The sequence below is a fragment of the Gossypium raimondii genome, chromosome 11 (genome assembly GCF_025698545.1).
Source record: "Gossypium raimondii isolate GPD5lz chromosome 11, ASM2569854v1, whole genome shotgun sequence".
NCBI classification, from domain to species: Eukaryota; Viridiplantae; Streptophyta; class Magnoliopsida; order Malvales; family Malvaceae; genus Gossypium; species Gossypium raimondii.
In genome coordinates this window covers 31415327-31421655 of record NC_068575.1, presented here as the reverse complement: position 1 = coordinate 31421655, position 6329 = coordinate 31415327, and the positions used below count along the sequence as shown (strand labels likewise).

At 32.6% G+C, this 6329-nt stretch overlaps 1 non-coding gene across 1 annotated transcript; it reads left to right on the top strand.

Moving 5' to 3' along the window:
* Positions 1 to 890: 890 nt before the first annotated feature.
* LOC128035114 (small nucleolar RNA R71) lies at positions 891 to 996 on the top strand. Its single transcript, XR_008191518.1, has one exon. It is a non-coding gene; the product is annotated as a small nucleolar RNA R71 (small nucleolar RNA).
* Positions 997 to 6329: the final 5333 nt, after the last annotated feature.

Below are 6329 nucleotides of genomic sequence, written 5' to 3'. Positions count from 1 at the left end.
TCTACTATGGCAAGTCCCTCAACCTTTAATAGTTTTGCAAATTAACCCCCAGGCTAGCTAGATTAAGCTAATACGAGCACAAAAACATAAAAATCATTAAAAGCGGGACAAAAGTACATACCATGCAAGAACAAAAAGCTTGGCTGAACTTTCCTTCTCCTCTAATGGATATTTTAGGTTTTAGAAACAAAGATGGAAAAGATGGCATCTTTCTTTTTTCTTTTATTTACTTAAAATTTCTTTTATTTACTTAAAATTTCTTTTATTTACTAAATTACTACTTTAACCTTAAAATTTCATTTAAGCTACCATAATACGTTCCCATAAATATCCACTAATTTTAAATGTGGTATATTTACCACTTAATTCCATTAATTTAGATTTTTAAAGTTATTTGGTTCATTTAACTAACAGAATTCAAATTTTGTACCTTTTTCAATTTAGTTCTTTTTACCTAATTAACCATTTAAACTTTAAAATTTCTTAACGAAACTTTAATACGACCCTAATATGATCCCATAGGCTTTAAATAAATATTAAAATAATAACTCACTCATCAGAATTGTGGTTCTGAAACCACTATTTCTAACATCACTGAATTTGGGTTGTTACAGTTCTTCAGTCCACCTCCTTGGTCGTGGATTGGTAGCTGAGTTGCAATATAATTTAAACTGTTAGTAGTAAACTATTTCAACATTAAAGAGATAGAAGATACCTGAGCTGTTTAATTTTTTGGCCACTGGTAATTGTTACAAGTTGTTCTCTCGATGATCTCGTAAGCCTCATTATAAGTCTTCGATAAGAGAGCCCGATTTGTAAAAGCATCTGCCACCAATCTTGTTTGTGCGTTGAGACCATTATAAAATGTTTCCAACTGGATGCAAAGCAAAATCTCATGGTGAGGGTATTGAAGTAGTAGCTCTTTGAATCTTTCCCATGCCTCGTATAGAGACTCATCATCCATCAACTAAAAAGTGATGATCTCATTCTATAACTTAGTATTTTTGCAAGGTGGGGAATAATTTACCAGAAAGCTTTCAACTAGTTCTTGCCAAGTAAAAATTGAACTAAATGGAAACGAATTAAGCCATGCTCATGCTCAATCTCTTGATGAGTATGGAAACAACTTCAACCTCAGTGTGTGTTCAGTTGCACCAGCTATCTTGAAGGAATTGCTCACCTCCATAAAAAATCGAAGGTGAAGATGTGGATCTTCTGTGGGCATTCCACTGAATTAGCCTATTGCTTAAAGTATCTGAAATATCACAGACTTTAATTCAAATTGCGGTGCCTAGATCTCCAGTAACCTAACTCTTGAATTTATTTTGTTAAAAAGTGGCATAGCATACTATCTTATGGGTCCATCCCTATCATCAGCAATAAAGATTGAATTTGGACCATTAGCGGCTACATTCCCTTGAACATCGTTTGGATTCTGAAGGTCCATTTTTGCAACTTGTTTTTGGGCTAATCTTTCTCGTCTTCTTTGTCTACGTGCCTGCTCAATTTTTGGGTCTACAGGTAGCAAATCAATGATTCGACCTATACTCATGAAGACCTTAATAGAAAATCACAAAAAAATAAAAAGAATAAAGAAAATAAAAAAATTAATAAGTAAAGTTAGAACTTAAATAAAAATAAAATAAAATCCAAATTTCAAATAATAATTTCATGAAAATGATTAAGGAAAAAGTCCCCCGCAACGATGCTTAAAACTTTTAACGCTCGGTTTGTGCAAGTGTACACAATCGTTATCAAGTAATAAAGTAAGTAAAAGAGTTATCATCACCACAGGGACTATGTATGATAATCAATTAATTGTAAAATTAAAGTTAATGATTCAGATGATAAAAACACAATATTTTGAGTGATGATGTTCAAGCCAAATTAAATTATGTAAATGCATGATGATCCTTAATGCAATTTAATCTAAATGCAAAGTATGAGATGAGATGTATAAAATGAGTTTAGCAGTAAAAACACAAAATTCAACAATTAATAATATGAATATGCTAGGATAATTACACTATTAAACTTAGTTTATTTTTCTCATGCTTAACAGTGTTCAGAAAACATTCCATGGCAACTTGATCTTTCATGAGTTTGGAAACCATATTAAGTCCTTTCAAAACCTTTTACATAATGAAATATGCATTTTACTGACCATATTAAACTAAGGGTTTCTTAGAATTCATGTGAAGTAACAAGGACAGATTAGGTTTGAAACAATTTAATCACATAAATCTAGAAACGATGCAAGATAATAGAGCTCGTCAAAGTTATTATGAACATTTAATTTATTTGGATCAGGATCTAAATTAAGCATGCACTTTTCAATTATTGTGCCCATTAGCTATCGCCTGGTCAGGATCATTCAGCTAATTCAAATGCATCCAATCACATATGAATGAAATACATACTTGAAGTTAATTGAAAACATGATCGATTGAGGCCAAACACTATAAACATGATTTAACAAACTTCATTCAATAAATACAATCATCCTAGCTCATCAGATTAAGCTACCATTTTTTATGACAAAATCATAAAACACATTGCAAACATAATTAAAATAACAAAGTAAATGAAGAATAAACTCTGTTCAAATCGCTAGTCTCATGAACTCCGAATGAAGATGTTTTCCTCTGATCTTCGTGTTACTCCTTTGCTAATGGCTCTTCAAGGTGGCCAGCCAAGAGACAACCTTATCACAGTTTTGCTGGCTAAAGTGCTAGGTGTAGAAAGAAGGAAGAAAATGAAAGAATGGAAAAATGAATGGATGAGTAACAAATGAAGGATTGATGATGATTTTTAGGGATGATGGGATGATTTGAAATAGGGAATGGAGGTCGGTATTTATAATGAAGGTTAGTGGATGAATTTACTAAAAGTAGTGAAAAATATCCCCTCACTTACTCTTTGCTTGGCCGGCCACATATTGTGGAAAAGGGTGGATGATGGTTGCTTGATTCAAGCATGAAATCATGCTAGAATAAAGCAAGGGTTGGACAGTTTCGAAGGCAAACTTCATGGGCTCTTTTCTAATTTAATTTCAACTATAGGGACTTCCAATAAATATCCCAAAATTAATTTTTGCGCAACAAACATGGTTGTGCCAAATTGGGCTTGTTCTTCCTTGTTTGGACAGTTTGGTGATCCATGTGTTCATTAGACTTGTCCAACAACTAACCCAACTTCAATTGGGTCCAATTAGCTTCCTCATGACCTATTTTTGCATGTGTTTACCATCTATGTAGAGTGAATTTGGACATGTCCATGACTCTTTATTTTATACATAATTCATGCATAATTTCCTTGGTCCAACTGCATTAAATAAATTTAAAATTAATATGTAGCAAAAACAATTAAATCATGTATAAATTTAATACAAAATAACATAAAATTATATTCTTCCTTAAATATTGTACATATTTAAAATATAAACAAAATTCACTCAATTAGGGATTAATTACTTAGGATTAATATTATTTTTAAGTAAAAAGGTGTTAAAACAATCATAAAAACCCTATATAAATTATAGTTTACAGGTATTTGTCCGGGTTCATTGCAACTTGGATTTTAAATAGGTTTTGTATATATTTCTTTCGAGAGGTTGTAGTGGTAATACAGAAATAAATTCCTTAGCAATATTGATTTTCTGGTTTGAGCTTTCCTCATATAATGCTAGCATGTGTTTTATTTGTTCTCCATTGCTTTTTTTTTTACTTTTACAAAAAGTAAGTTGTCATCCATAAAGAATAATTTATTAACTCAAGGTTCATACCTACTATTTTGTACTCATTCTATGTCACCACTATGTTGTGCTTTAGAAAGAAAAGCTGACAATCCTTCCATGGATGATAGGAAAAGATATAGAGACAAGGGTCCTCCTATCTGAGCCCTTTGTTTGAGATGAACTCATAAAAAAAATTACCAATAATAGTCACCCAAAAGGACACTAATTGGACACAATGCTTAATCAAAGACCCCTATCTCTACACAAAACCCAAATTTTCCATCATTGTAAAGGAAAGGTCACTCAATTCTATCGTACACCTTGCTCACGTGTAATTTTAACATGAATTAGCCATTAGAACCTTAAGTTTTGCCATGTATGTGGTGGATAAATTCATAGGCAACCTCGAAATTATCAGTGATTTGTCAATTAGAGACAAAAGGGCTAAGATTTTCATTAATACAATTATGCAACACATTCTTAATCTATTTCCTAACACTTTAGAGATTAATATTTAGATGACATCGCATAAGTTGATTAGTCTAAATTGGAAAATAAAATTAGGGTTTGAGATCTTTGGTATGACAATAATAAATATGTGATTACAACTCTCTAAGGACCTATCTCCGTTAAGAAATTCCAAGCCAAAATTACCATCATCATTTTCGATAATGTGCCAATATTGTTGGAAGAAAAGAGTTGGCACTCAATCCGACATAAAGATTTCATTGGATGCATTTGTTTAAGAGAATTATAAACTTTCTTAGCTCAAAATTAAGAGTATAAGGATTGGTTCATATCTTGCTTAATTTTACATTCCATTGCTTTGATAATTGCACTAAAATTGAAGGGGCCTTGAGATGTGAATATTTTTCAAATAATTGGCTATTATTTCCTGAATCTCGTTCTTAGTATTTTTCACACTCCATTATTGTACTCCAAACCATTGATTTGGGTTTTTCGTATTCAGTTGGTAGCTTGTTCATGGAAAAATAAAGATTTTTTATCATCCTCATCTTTACCCTTTGTTGTCAGAAGATTTCTTTTTTTCTCACCACATATTTCACTCTTTTTTTAGTCTAGAACTCATCATCTAGAATTTGATCTATTATTAGGAGTTTTTGCAAATCCTCCATTTTCTTGCTCATCTTTTCAATACGTTGAGCAAACTAACTCAAGTTGTTGCGATGCCATATCCTCGACTTTCCTCTAATTTGTTTCATATTATCTTCTATGGCATTCAAATTGTGTGACCTCCAAGTTTCTCTAACCATAAATCCGCAATATGGTTATTTAGCCTACAAAGCTTCAATATGATGTCTTTTTCTAATATTCGTCTCCATCTGTCATCATTGACTCTATTGGTGATATTTTCAAAGAAGAATAGAGAATAAGAAGCAAAAATGTGCAACAAAGGAGCTTGTATCTGTTATCTCTTCCCATTCAACCAGAAAAATACATTTAAAGTCAAATACATCACCAAATACTCAACTACTTCCACTAACTATATGGAAACTAAAAAAAATTACTTGCACACATGGATAAGCTAACTAATCAACTCTATCACCACCTAAACATCTGCACATGACCAAACCAAACTTCAAAAAGCTTTAAAAAACTAAGTTACAAAAAAAAACTAAACATGTTTGACATGCAATTCGATGAAATCTACATGCACTAAGGGTTCAACTGCATCATGCCACCTGCAAAGACATCTCAAACTTTGCCATTTCATGGTGTCATCTCATACTTCACGACTTTTTAGTGTCATTTCACAGCTCGCCACTATTCAGAGACATCTTGTAGTTCACCATTTGTGGAGAGATCTTTCACTTCAACATGTGTTTGAGCTGCTGCATGGTTGGCCAACTTGTAACACTCCTCCTTGGCCAATTGTTGACCTAATGGGCCAAATGGGGCCCAGGGATGAACTAACAAGCTACTCGAGTGTGCAGAACACTGATTTCAAGCTTAGAAATGATGGCAACGTCGCAACACAAATCTATGGTGTCACAGCACTCGACTTCGAAGATAAAAAATTTAGCCTTAAAAGGTAGTGTTGCGACACTGGTCCTATGGTGTCGCAACACTGACAACAAACATGCCTAAAATATGTGTGATTAAACCCTGGATTGATGACCCTAAGAAGTAATTTAGGATAAACGAGATCGAGAGATAAGTTTATCGAGTAAATCATAATTTATTCCTGTGAAGAAATTGAGGTCGAGAGATAAGCGTGTTTTGGTCGATTATTTAATTAGTTAGAGGCCAAGAGATAATAATTGTTTAATTAATAGCTAACTCTAGAAAACCCGAGTGTCAAGTTAATTAGGAATCTTGAAGTGAGTAATCTTCTGCCTACTTAATTGGATTTAATTTCGATTGTTATTGGTTGTCTTTAATTTGGTTTTCCATAATAAAATTTTAGATTACTACTATTTAGCCCTGTTAGTGTAGAAAATTAGTCTTAGTTTAGTTCAACCTCCCTTGGGTATGATCTTCGGAATACTTCTTGGAGTGTTTCATTGTAACATTCTTTTATATTAAAATTTTACTCATATACTTGTGGATACCACTGCTTTATCTCTTATCT